Consider the following 12,763-nt stretch of genomic DNA (forward strand, 5'->3'; position numbering starts at 1 on the left):
TGGGAAAAGTTGGCTCAAGCCCCATTTTGCTCCAGTCCCTCCGGCTCCGGGAGCTGGAAAAGCATCGAGCAAACCCTCTTCCTCCTCCTCCTGAGCTGGGTGTTGCTGGTGGCTCTTTTCCTGAAGAACAAACTGGTTTTGTGCCTGTGAGTGATACCTGGGCTGTAGCAAATTGCAGAAACCACCAGAAATTCAGCAGGGTCTCTAATACTGGCTTGGCAGCCTCAGAATAACTTTCACTGTCTGGTAATTAGACAAAAACACAGTCGTGTTTTCCTCCTTTGCAATCTGGTTGTAGCAGGGCAGCCGGTAATTGAGGAGACGGGACCTTATCCATGGAGAATCGGGACACAGCTGCCTCCAGACACAGTTTCATATCCAGAGGGCTGAATTTAGCTGAAATCAGATCTATTAAAAATGTCTTTTAAGTTCTTATGGATACAGTGAATCACTGCACTTGCATGAAACACGTAGAAAACGTCTTCAGGGACTTCAGGAGAAGGAAACCCTGATTGTAGAAACTTGGGTGGAGGCTTTGGAAGTGGCCTCAGTGTTGGGTTAATGCTGCTAATTGAAGTGAACGCCGAAGCTAATTCAGACTTCAAGGGGAGCAGTTACCCCAAGGGTAAATCTTGAAGATAACTAGGATACTTTCTCCATATTTCAATGTTTACACGGAGGAAAGACTTCATAGCTGTGTATTTACTGTGACTGTACGGGAGGGAGAGTGACATCTGAAGAAACATACACAGGCTTTCTTCTCCAAAGAGAAAATTGGATCGAGACAAAAATGACCTAAATAAACATTGGAAGATCATAGGAAACTATTCCTTGGAGGCAGAGAGGAGGAATATATACATGCAGATAAGGGTTGTGTGCGAAAGTTGAGTATTGTTCTTTGGGGAATTGCAGTGCATCAAAGGAGCCTGATATCGGTTGGAATAACATCAGAAGAAACGTTGTCTGAGGAGAAGGAGTAGAGGGAGTAGAAGAAATTTATCTGGGCAGGGGAAGGTACAATGGGGTCTCCAGTGTTAAATTCTGAGGTGGTTTCTGGTTTTTCTGTGTTTTGCTCATTGGGCTCCAGAGAGTGTAATGCTTGTGAGCAATGGAGAGATGCATGAGTAGACTTTGTGGTGTGGCCAGGAAATTTGACAATAATTTATTGGGTCTGTATGTGTTCAGTCTTCTATTAAAAGTATAAGGTAACTGCGCTCATATCTGCTTTATCCCTATATTAGAAAGGTCTGTGTTGGTTGTCACTCAGGCACGGTGACAGACAAAACCCCAGCTTTGGGGAGAAATGGGGGTATTGATACGGCTTCTCCAGCCAGCACTAGGGAGAGGTGCATAGCTCTGCACTGTAAATATACGTTACGGATGGGGACACATTCTACCTTTCTGCACCCAGGAGCGCGTAGGGTCTATTTTAAGGTTGGAAATTAATATTTTAGCTGCTTTGCAGCTGAAACATGAGGGTTTGTGGACGTCTTTAACTGTCAAGGTACCAGGTGGTATCTGCAGGCTCTTTGCTTGAGATCCCAGATGGAATGACAGCCCTGAGCAAGGAAAACCCAAATGTGGCTACATCAGATAAGGGAACTGGTTGTCTGCCACGAGCCAGGGGGTTGTGGGTATACTGGGAAGCACTGGAAATGGGGTGTTCGTTCACCCTGTGGTCGGTCTGTGTACGTATCCTGTGTCCTGCAAGGAATATGAGACAACAGAAACAACCAAAAATCCAGAGGACAACCTAGGAAGGAAAAAAACATTGAAGCAAATAAGTGATGGAATTTGGGAATACTGCAAGAGGGTATACACCACCGGGCACTGATCTCAGGGTGCAGTTGAAAAGGATATCATAACAGGGCAGTTTTGGGGCAGGATTTAGGGTTTATTGTAAAGAGGAAAGGAAAATCCAGGGAAGAATTTGCTTGCCTCTCCCCACCTTTGTTTTTTTTTAACTGCAGGCAAGCCAAACTACAAGAGGGAACGTGCAGCTTCTAAAACTATTGCAAACCATCTGTGAACCACTGGAAAGCTGGTGATGCCCTTGTGGCTGAATTGAGCAGAAAAAGGAGGGTATCTGGAGCAAACCGCTGGCTCTCACGAGCAAATTCCCTTGTAAAAAGAGCGTAAGAACTAAACACGGCTTCACAACACCACCAAGTTGGATATATCATCTTCAGAGGCACCAGCACGCTTTCTATGTGAATGAATTTACAAGTTACAGAGAGCGAATTAGCTTTTAAAAATAGACTGGTGCGCCTCAGTTCAGCTCGGGTGCTTTTCCCCCTGGGCTGGGCTGGATGCTAATGGTGTGTCAGGCGGTGGCTTGTCCGTCTGTCCCGGCCCCATCCGCCCAAGAGGGCTCGGAGTAATTGCTGAGTTGTATTTTTAGCTTCAGGTTCCTCCGGTGCTTGTGCCAGCACTGCTCTGTTCACATATTTTGGGTGAGTCACTCGCTCATAGGGCTGAATTGCCCTGCTGGGGGCCAGCAGTTGTGCCAGGGAAGGTTCAGATTTGATATTAGGAACAATTTCTTCCCCAAAGGGCTGTGGGGCATTGGAACAGGCTGCCCAGGGCAGTGCTGGAGTCACCATCCCTGGAGGGTTGGACAGACCTGAGATGAGGTTCTGAGGAATGTGGTTTAGTGCCAGGGGTGGGTTATGGTTGGACTCGATGGCCTTAAGTGACCTTAAGGGTCTCTTCCAAACAAAATGATTCTATGATTCTATTCTATGATTCTTCAGACATTCAGAAAAAAACAAGAGCAAAACCAGTTTGGCTGGCAAAGGGGTTTGAGTGGCCCAAAGTGTTTGAATGGCCCTTTTTTGTGCAACTGCAGCTCCTGCTGGGCCAACCCAAGTCACTGAGCATCTCTCTAAAAATGTCCACCTCTTTCTTCAATCTGATCACTTGTGCTGGCATAAGCGAATATTTTGGAATATTCAGGAATACCTCTGACAGAGGGACCTATGAGAAAGATGGGGACAGACTTTTGAGCAGGGCTTGTTGCGACAGGACAAGGGGTGATGGTTTTAAACTAAAGGAGAGAGATTCAGGCTGGACATGAGGAAGGAATTGTTGTCCCTGAGGGTGGTGAGAGCCTGGCCCAGGTTGGCCAGAGAGGTGGTGGCTGAACCATCCCTGGAGACATCCCAGGCCAGGCTGGACGGGGCTCTGAGCAACCTGAGCTGGTGAAGATGTCCCTGTCATGGCAGGGGGGCACTGGGGGTGCTGGGAAGGTCCCTCCAACCCAAACCATTCTGCGATTCTGTGATTAAAAGAGGAGGGAATGGGTTGTGCATTGGTATCACACTGGTGGAGCTGCAGGCACCAGGTGGACCAGCACTGACACTGGGACCAGCACTGGTGTGCCAAGCTGTGCCCAGGGCAGGAGAAATCACCGCAGTCTCTGCTCAGCAGCACGGGTGCCGCCATCCACACACACAGCAAAAAACACAGCTCCCGCCTCCCGGTGCTCACACAGATCGGAGGCGGCTCAGCCTCTTTCCCAGGAAATGGCATTTACAAAAATAGAAAGCTGGAAATGCCGCTGCACGGCAGCTAAATATAGATATCCTCACCGGCTGAGGAGCCCTGGCAGGGCCATGGTGAAAACCACGGCAGCGAGAGGATTCCTGGCTCCTGCCGGGGAGAGGGGGATGCGGGGATGTGGGAATGCTGGGATGCCGGGATACAGGGATGCGGGGATACAGGGATGCAGCAACACAGGGATGCAGGGATACAGGGATACAGGGACGTGGGGATACAGGGATACAGGGATGTGGGGATATAGGGATACAGGGATGTGGGGATACAGGGATGCAGCAACACAGGGATGCGGGGATACAGGGATGTGGGGATACAGGGATACAGGGACGTGGGGATATAGGGATACAGGGACGTGGGGATACAGGGACGTGGGGATACAGGGATACAGGGACGTGGGGATATAGTGATACAGGGATGCGAGGATGCAGGGATGCAGGGATACAGGGATGTGGGGATACAGGGATACAGGGACGTGGGGATATAGGGATACAGGGATGCCGGGATACAGGGATGCGGGGATACAGGGATACAGGGACGTGGGGATATAGGGATACAGGGATGTGGGGATACAGGGATGCAGCAACACAGGGATGCGGGGATACAGGGATGTGGGGATACAGGGATACAGGGACGTGGGGATATAGGGATACAGGGATGCGGGGATACAGGGATGCAGGGATACAGGGATGCGGGGATATAGGGATGCAGGGATACAGGGATGTGGGAATACAAGGATGCAGGGAGAGGTGGCAGAGACTGGGCCGGGAGGACGTGAGCTGCGAGCGTAAGATGCACCGGCAAGGGAAGTGCTTGGAGATGGAACCCTGGCTCAGGGTGAAAAATGCACTATGAAATGTCTCAGCTTTCCACTAAAATAATGTCTTCTTCCCTAATGCGTTATACAATGTGATTAGAAGCCCTAGTTGTTGCTTTTTTTTTCCCCCCAAGACTGACATTTGTAATAAAATATTAACCTTTTGCCAAGTTAGGCATTTCTTTTTGCCAGCCCTGAAGTGGGGCAGCACCATCGCATCCCAGAGGAAGGGTTTCTGGGGCTTCCCGTGGTAACTGCTCCTCGATGCTGGGAGCACACCGGGATTTGCCGGGGCCAGGGCGCTGCTGGGTCTGCTTATCAGGAACACCAGACACAGGTTGCTTGTCCATAGGGCTGATAATTTTGCCATCGTTGGAGATGCCAGGCATTCCCCCTCCCAAAAAAACATTCAGTATTACAGTTATATTTTTGCCAAAACGCTGATTTGGGGGGCTAATTCTCCAAAGGCACAGAAGCCGAGGAGGGTGGATGCAGTGACCCCCCAATGCCAGTGGTGGGGCTGGGGGTCCCCACGTTTGGGAGCGATGTCCCCTCAAGCAACATCCACCTCGGGATCCGTGTGTCCACCCCAAGAGGGAATTTGTGTCTGTTATGGGAAGTTTTAGGGTTGCAAAGTCTGGCACCGGGAGATGCCAGAATTCAGGCTGCCTGTGCCACCTGGGCTGGATCTTCTTATCATCCTGTGCTTGATCTTCTTGTAGGTAAGTGTTAAAATAGTCTTTTGTTATACGTGTCAATACTATTTTTTTCCGTTCAGTAAATGGGGAGTCAATCTATAGTCCTCCTTATCCTTCTCATCAGCATGTTACTTCATCAGTTATTAATCAGAGAGCGTCAGGACACAGCACTGAATACAGAACTCTTACCTTCGGGGTGTTTCACCAAAATGATGCACAAGCATTAGTGAGCTGTAAGCATTGTAATCCTATATAATTAGATGAGGAAATTAGGCAGGGGTGGTGCTGTTCCCTTTTGCAGCTAGAGATCTGAAGAACAGAGTTTAAGGCCATAAGTGTCTATTAATTTCCAGTGCTCAGTTTCAGATAATGAAAGCTTAACTTTTTAATTTCATTTGATTTAATTGCTCATGCCTAGCAAGTCAACTGCACTTTATTGGTTCAACCCGGTGTGGAAGCAATAACCAAACCAAAACCACTCCACACCTTGAAGTAATCCTCATTTTAGGGGGCTGAACTGGGATCTAAAGATAAGGGACCTGTTCACGGCTCATACGTGCTCCCATCGCTTCGGGATACAATGTGGTTCTTCTCCTGAAAAGTCAAGACTCCCTAAGTCCACCTTGAAATAAATTCATCACAACGATAAAGCCCCACACCTCCTTATATTTCTTTTCATCTCAGAGACAAACCATGTGCATTAAGCAATGTAAAGATAGCTACAGGTCAAGGTCTCCACATGGGGCTTGGTGGAGCTCCTAACACTTGGTGTTTCTGGGATGGGGAGCTGAACAATTGGCACCTCAGCTCAGCAAACTGGCAAAAACACCTTTCCTGTTATTTTTTTAACTCATAGGATTGTCTTTCTGCCAATACACTCAAATCTCGTTGGATTTTTCAAGACCGTTCCAGCTCTGGTTGTTTTCTGCTGGATTTTCTGTACCCTTCTCAGATGGTGGCTGCTCAGTTTTGCTTGGCTCCGTTATTGCTTCTGGTCCAAAAGATCCACGCTAAATCACCTTATAATGTCCCACTGGGGTAAATTCCACTTTTTTCCCCTTTTCTTTCCATAAAACTTGCCCGATGTAATGACCATATGAGGGCATGGGACATGAGCAACAAGCAAGGCCGAGGCTGGAGCAGAAACCAAACAAAATATCCCAAACCCCAGCCCCCATCCTACTAAACTGTAATTTCAGACATCTTCAGCTGGATTCGACTTCAGAGCCTTGGCCTCACCTCTGTTGGTGATGTGCGTTGCTTTGATATACATCTCCATACATCTATTCGTGTATGTATATATATATTTATAAACCCTGCTCTTTAATACCTCCCACAGCACAAGCTGCTTTGCTTTTCCCAGAGTTTCCAGATGGTGCTGAAATCTTCAGAGCTTTGGGGGGTTTATTTGCTTATTTTTAGATAACTTCCCACACTTGGGCCCTCAGCAGGACGCCTCAGCACTCCCATTTACCAAACAACCTCACTTTTAGCTCGATTTTGTCCTCATCACCAGCCCCCTTCCCAAGTGGGTCTGCGACAAATCGTCGTGGTTTATTATTAGTCCCAGTGCTGAAGTTCATTTTCTAAATCTCTGTTGCTCTTCCCCAAATAATCTGCAATTTCCTCGGCGTTGTGATCTCAGTTATTTACTTACCTCCGCAATGGATTGAGACCGAGTTTCCCAATGCCGCTTGGCTGTTAAAAAATAGAGAGAACCACTCGTCCCATGTGCTGCTGGAAGAGTCCTGCGTAAATACATATGATACATATATTTCTCTATTTTCTTTTAGGCTCCTTCTTCGTTTGTTTGCATGTTTTCTCAAAATTCTGTGATTTTGTGGAACGGGAGGGAAATCTTGCTTTGACGCATGCCAACAAAATTAATGTCCCTGAAGCCCGCAATAGAAGCGCAGCACAATGCAACCACCCTTCCTCCAGCCCAGTTGTCCCTTCTACCAACCCACTAGAACAAAATGATTTGACTAAATAATAACTGTAGAAAAGGCCGGTCCCCGCAGACTCACAACAAAGGTGAGAAAAACACGAGGCTAATGATTATCTTCCTTTCTTCAAGCAGGTCTTTCTGCGAGGCTCTAGCAATTAAAGGCGATGCTGGGGAACACGCTCGACAGGAATCAGTCTCACTTGGGGAAATTACCACCCAGAGGTTTTCAGGATTTTTATGTTGCTATGTAAATTCCCTTTGCTCAGCTTAAATTCTTTTAAACAGATGCATCACTTTGGCAACACATTTTAATAGGCAGTAAAAATAAATATATATACACTTTAAAAATGTTTCCAGCTAGCTCAGATCCCAGCTTGTGTTTCTCCTGGTGGTCTTGAAACCAGGTTCCTGGAGGCAGATGCTCTCCTGACCCTCTCTCAGCTCGCTCAGCAAACCTCCCTTGCCAGTCACACAGAGCTCCAAGCCAGACGGACAAGCCAAGCAGGTAAATCTCCGCTCATTTCCCTTCCTGTGAAACAAACCCGTCATCCCAACATGAAAGGAGGTTGAAGCATGGAGGGTGTTGGTCTCTGCTCCCCAGGAACAAGCGCCAGGAGCAGAGGAAACGGCCTCAAGTTGCGCCAGGGGAGGTTGAGGTTGGATGTGGGGAACAGTTTCTTCCCCAAGGGCTGTGGGGCATTGGAACAGGCTGCCCAGGGCAGTGCTGGAGTCACCATCCCTGGAGGGTTGGACAGACAGACATGAGATTCTCAGGACATGGGGCAGTGCCAGGGGTGGGGTATGGGTGGAATCAATGATCCTGAGGGTCTCTTCCAACTAAAATGATTCTGTGATTCTAACACGACATCCCTGCTGTAGGAAGCACCCTGCATGCAGCAACTGTTTGTTCCTGCTCCAACCACGGTGAAGGTTTGTTTGTGTGTCCTGCAAGTCACTGTCTACTCCTCCAGCGGCACGAGGGGCCAGCTGAGTGTTGACCGTCATGATGTTCCTTGCTACGGTGTTGCCCAACATCTGTACTTAGATTTCCATGAGAATTTGCTTCAGTCAAACGGTGAGGAAGCCTTTGAGCATGTTCAGCTCTCTCCCAGAGGGCACCCAGCCCTACCCAGCCTGGTAATGGCACCTGGATGCCCAACATGGCCCAGGGTGTCCTCGAGACAGGGCAGGCTCCTTATTCAGTGCTGGCACCTCTTGGATTACCCATCTCTGCTGGAAGTATTTTGCCGCCGAGAGGTCCTAGAAATTGCATTTGTCTTTTCACGCCCATGTTATTTGGTGGCATTTCACTGCTACATCCAAAACCTGGTTTCTACCCCTCCCAACCAGCACACCAAAGTTTCCAGCATGAAGTTTGTACCTGGATGTGCTACACGGGGGTATTTCCCTCCACTTCTCAGTGCCATTTGCTTCTTCTCACGTGATTTTCTCTTCCCCTTTCATATTTTTTGCTGCTTTGACACTTAATTAACTTTGTGCTTGTGTTTAGTCTAACACCATCAATTAAAATAGTGATCAATAAGAGACCAAACATTAACCCTTGAACAAACCCCTGAGTAACCTCCTTCCACCTTGATACTTCCCTTGATTTGTACAACTCATTATTTCTTTCCTAAACAGTTTCTCATCTATCCCAAAACTGAAAGTAGAAGGTAAATGAAGATTTCCTGGGAGAATGACTGCTTTCTCTTCTGCCCTACTGTTTTCTGCAGAATGTACCATATTTTTAAGCACAGCAAGTATTTCTAGTCTCTCTCGGCCACTTCTTTTGTATGACATGGTATTATTGATGTCATCCTATCTTCTTCTATGTTAAATATGATCTTTTATGGCTGGTTTCCAGCTGGATTTTCCCCTCTAGGTGTTTATTTTAAGCTTTCAAAGAACGCATGTATGAATCTAGGAGGTTCTGTGCAGGAGGTGGGAAGCGGGGATTGACATCGTGCTGGAGTCAACTTCCTAAACACTGTGGATATAACTTTATATCTTATATGGGGGAATTAGATGGGAAAGAGTGAGGACTGGGGCAGGTTTGGAGAAACCTGCCGTGTAACAATCAGTGTCCTGAACACCCTACCAGCCTAATTAAGTCATGTAGTGCTGTTAATAAGTAAGGGGGGCTTAACAAAGCCTCTGGGGATTGCCAAAATCATGTTCTCTTTTTTATTTCTTTAAATAAGTCCATCGCGATGGAAAATCACATCCACCAAGCGGTGGTATCATAAAACGGTCAGATCAGAGCAGCTTGCAGAAGGGATGCTCATCTGTCGTGACAAGGGGGACATCAGGGTAAACCCAGTCTGAGCTGGCTGTTCTGGGCTATACTGGGCTTGGCTTGTCTATACGGGGCTTGGCTGGGCTATACTGGGCTTGGCTGGGCTGTACTAGGAGCATCCAGCAAGGATGAGGAGAGGGGGTGCTCAGGTCCACAGAAAGATTCTGTACCCCCTGCCTGTGGAAATCAGCGGCACAGCCAGACAAACACCTTCGGATGCTTTTAGTTTCCAACGAGTCCCTTTGTGAGAATCCAAAATTACTACAGCAGAGTCGCTTGCAGACCCCTAAATCAATGAGAATAACCGAGTTATTGCGGCCTGTGTTTTGCTTTCTCTCTCCTCTTGTTCACAAGAAGCAGGCAGTGGAGTTAGAGGAGAGTTTTGCAAAGCTCGGGCTTTCGCAGAAGCGAAAAGCTCCCAGCGCCCTCTGGTGCGGACGCAGCCGGCTCTGCCCTGCACATTTATCCAGCAAACAGCCCGAATGGGTGTTAATTTGAGTGTTTCGGGTGATGGAAAAGGTGGGCGACAGCCACGCTGCACCATGAAGGGAGAGCAGGTTGGGCATGATGCTCGTGAGACCTTGCTGAGGATTGTAGCTGGATTTTTGGTGGGATATGGGCTTGGTCTGGTGGGATCAAGACGCCCAGTTGACAAGCACAGAGAAGGGCATAGATGGCTTCTTAGAGACCATCTCAGCACCCTGGCAGAAGATTGGGTGGTAGCAGGATGGTTGGAAATAAAGGGGAGGTTCCAAGTAGCATGGAGAGAGAAATTTGAGGGTGATTAAGGGATGGGGTGCTCCCCATGGAAGTAGTCATGGCCCCAAAAGTGCCAATATTCAAGAAGCATTTGGACAATGTCCTCAGACACGTAGTGTGAATTTTGAGGTTGTCCTGGGCAGGGACAGGAGTCTGACTCGAGACCTTATTGCACCCTTTCCATACTTAAAAGGGATTGGTAAGAAAGATGGGGACAGACTTTAGCAGAGCATGTTGTGATAGGACAAGGGGTGATGGTTTAAACTCAAGGAGGGAGATTCAGGCTGGACATGAGGAGGAATTGTTGGCCCTGAGGGTGGTGCGAGCCTGGCCCAGGTTGGCCAGAGAGGTGGTGGATGAACCATCCCTGGAGACATCCCAGGCCAGGCTGGACGGGGCTCTGAGCAACCTGAGCTGGTGAAGATGTCCCTGTCATGGCAGGGGGAACTGGGGGAGCTGGGAAGGTCCCTCCAACCCAAAATATTCTGTGATTCTATGATTCTAAGAAAAGGCTGAAGCGTTCAACGCTACTGCTGCAGCCTTGCAAAGCACCATTTATCAGCAGGATGATTAAAATGAAAGTAAACTAAGGAAAGTGGAGGTGAAGGGCTATTGGGTTTGAGTCAGTAGGGCCTGAATTTATCTCAGTTTATTTACTTTGGCTTTATGACTTAAGGAAATTTTAAACTCTTGGGTTATAAGGGAGAACTGAAACATCCCCAGAGGACTGGGAGAGATTAACTGTAAAGCCCGTTTATGTAAAGCGGGACCTACAGCCTCGTTGGTGGAGTTCAGACTCTTGAAAACTACCAGGACACCTACATTAAACATCCAATTCCTATAGACCTGTAGTACTCACAGGATGATTAATAAATTCATGCATACTCTTTATTAGAACAAAAAAAATGATTTAAATAAAGCAAAAAAGCTTATTTGGGTTGCTGACCCAGAAATGATAAAGAATAAGATCGCTTGGCTTTAGTGATGTTACTGAAATTTCAATGTTGTGTCCAAGCAAAAGATGCTGTGGAAAACCTTGCCCAGCTTGAGAACGGGTGACAAGAGGAGACGGTGTCATTCTTCTAGTAATTTCTGAAGGACAGAGCAAGGCTTCCTGCTTCTTGACTGGTGTTTTTGCTGCATCAAAGGTTCTGTGTGCGTTACAAACAGTCAGGCTGAATATAGGACAGTTGGGGTGACGGTGCCAGTAGCGCTCAAAGGGAACAGTTTACATAAAGCAAAGTGGACGCGTGTTTATGTAACTGGGCATTGAGTCTCGCCCTCAAATCCTTGCCAAAATATCACTTTGCTTCTCTGTCATTCTTGACTCAGTGGGGAAGCTTCAATGCAAATATCTCTCTGAAGACAGAAAAGACTTGAAACAATAATCTACTGGACAAAGATATTCTTAAGGTTTTAAAATAACACCTTCTGTTGGTCAAGGGTGAGCAGTCAAACAAATCAAACTGTGCATGACAAATAAAACTTGAGAAAATCAAAAAGATGGCAAGATGTAAAATCTCCCAGACTGAAATAAGAGGTGGATTTGCAAAGGTGTCACGGCTGACGCTTCCACAGAGGCCTCACAAACATGTAAAGCACAGGAACATTTGGATGCTTTAGGCTGAGCACCAAGACGCTGTGGATTGAGGAATTTCAATGCGTTACCGTGCTGGACATTTCGTCTCTCTCCATCTTTATTCAGCACGCAAAGGGCCGGCACAGCTGGCTTCCCACTTATTTAACATACCCTTGTTTGCACTGCAATACATATGGGACAAACAGTGCAGGGATATTATTTATTATTCTTTTCTTTTTTCCTCAGAAATAAAGAACCAGCACAACCCAACAAGGCTGGAAAAAGGTCTGTATAATAACTATTCCTCAGTGGGACACATGGCAGAAGTCAAAGGCTCCGGGGACAGTCTCTCCAGCCCCTGGGTAAGCAGTTTGCAGTATATAGAACAGGAGGCTCATGTTATGTGCCGCTTTGCGTGCCTAGAAACAACAAAACGAAGGAGAAAAGCCAAGTTAGCATCAGCCACGCAGCAAACTGCACAATGGCAGCATTTCCCTGAAACTGAAGCAAATGCAAAAGCACTTGCTTCTGGGGTTGTGTGTCACTTAGGTATAAATTCTGCAATATGTAGTATTTCTCATAGCCTTCTTCACATATTTTCCCTGCACACACTGGGGCTGAGGCATCTAACACAATTTACCTGGAGGTTTGTAGCCCAGCAAAGTGCAAGGTTTACTTTCTAGAATAAGCTGTAGAGTGTATGACATTTTGATGTTAAAGTCAAGCCCAGCACAGCAGGAGGCAGCACACAGGTACCTTTTTAAGGCCGTATGGCATCGGACCAAAATAAGGTTACGTTTTTCCTCCATGAGGGGACGAAGACTGAGAATGAGAGGATTTTTCTTTGCCCTTCTCCATGACCAAAGCCCACAGACCCACGGTCTCGCCTTACTGTACAGGAAAGAAAAGCAACCAAAAAAGCATCCCAATGTACACAGCCTCACGTAGGGCTCGTTCGGTTCCTCCAGCAGCTCAGCGTTCACATCCACGGAGTGTGGACAGTAAAGCTTAACTGGTCTTTCATTTCCAACTTGTTTTTTTGGATTCCCTCCCGTTCTCATACCCAAGCACAAAAAAAAAAAGAGCTCTTGTGCTTCAAATTTTGAATGTG

This window comes from Nesoenas mayeri, assembly GCF_963082525.1.
Source record: "Nesoenas mayeri genome assembly, chromosome: 8".
In the NCBI taxonomy this organism is placed as follows: Eukaryota; Metazoa; Chordata; class Aves; order Columbiformes; family Columbidae; genus Nesoenas; species Nesoenas mayeri.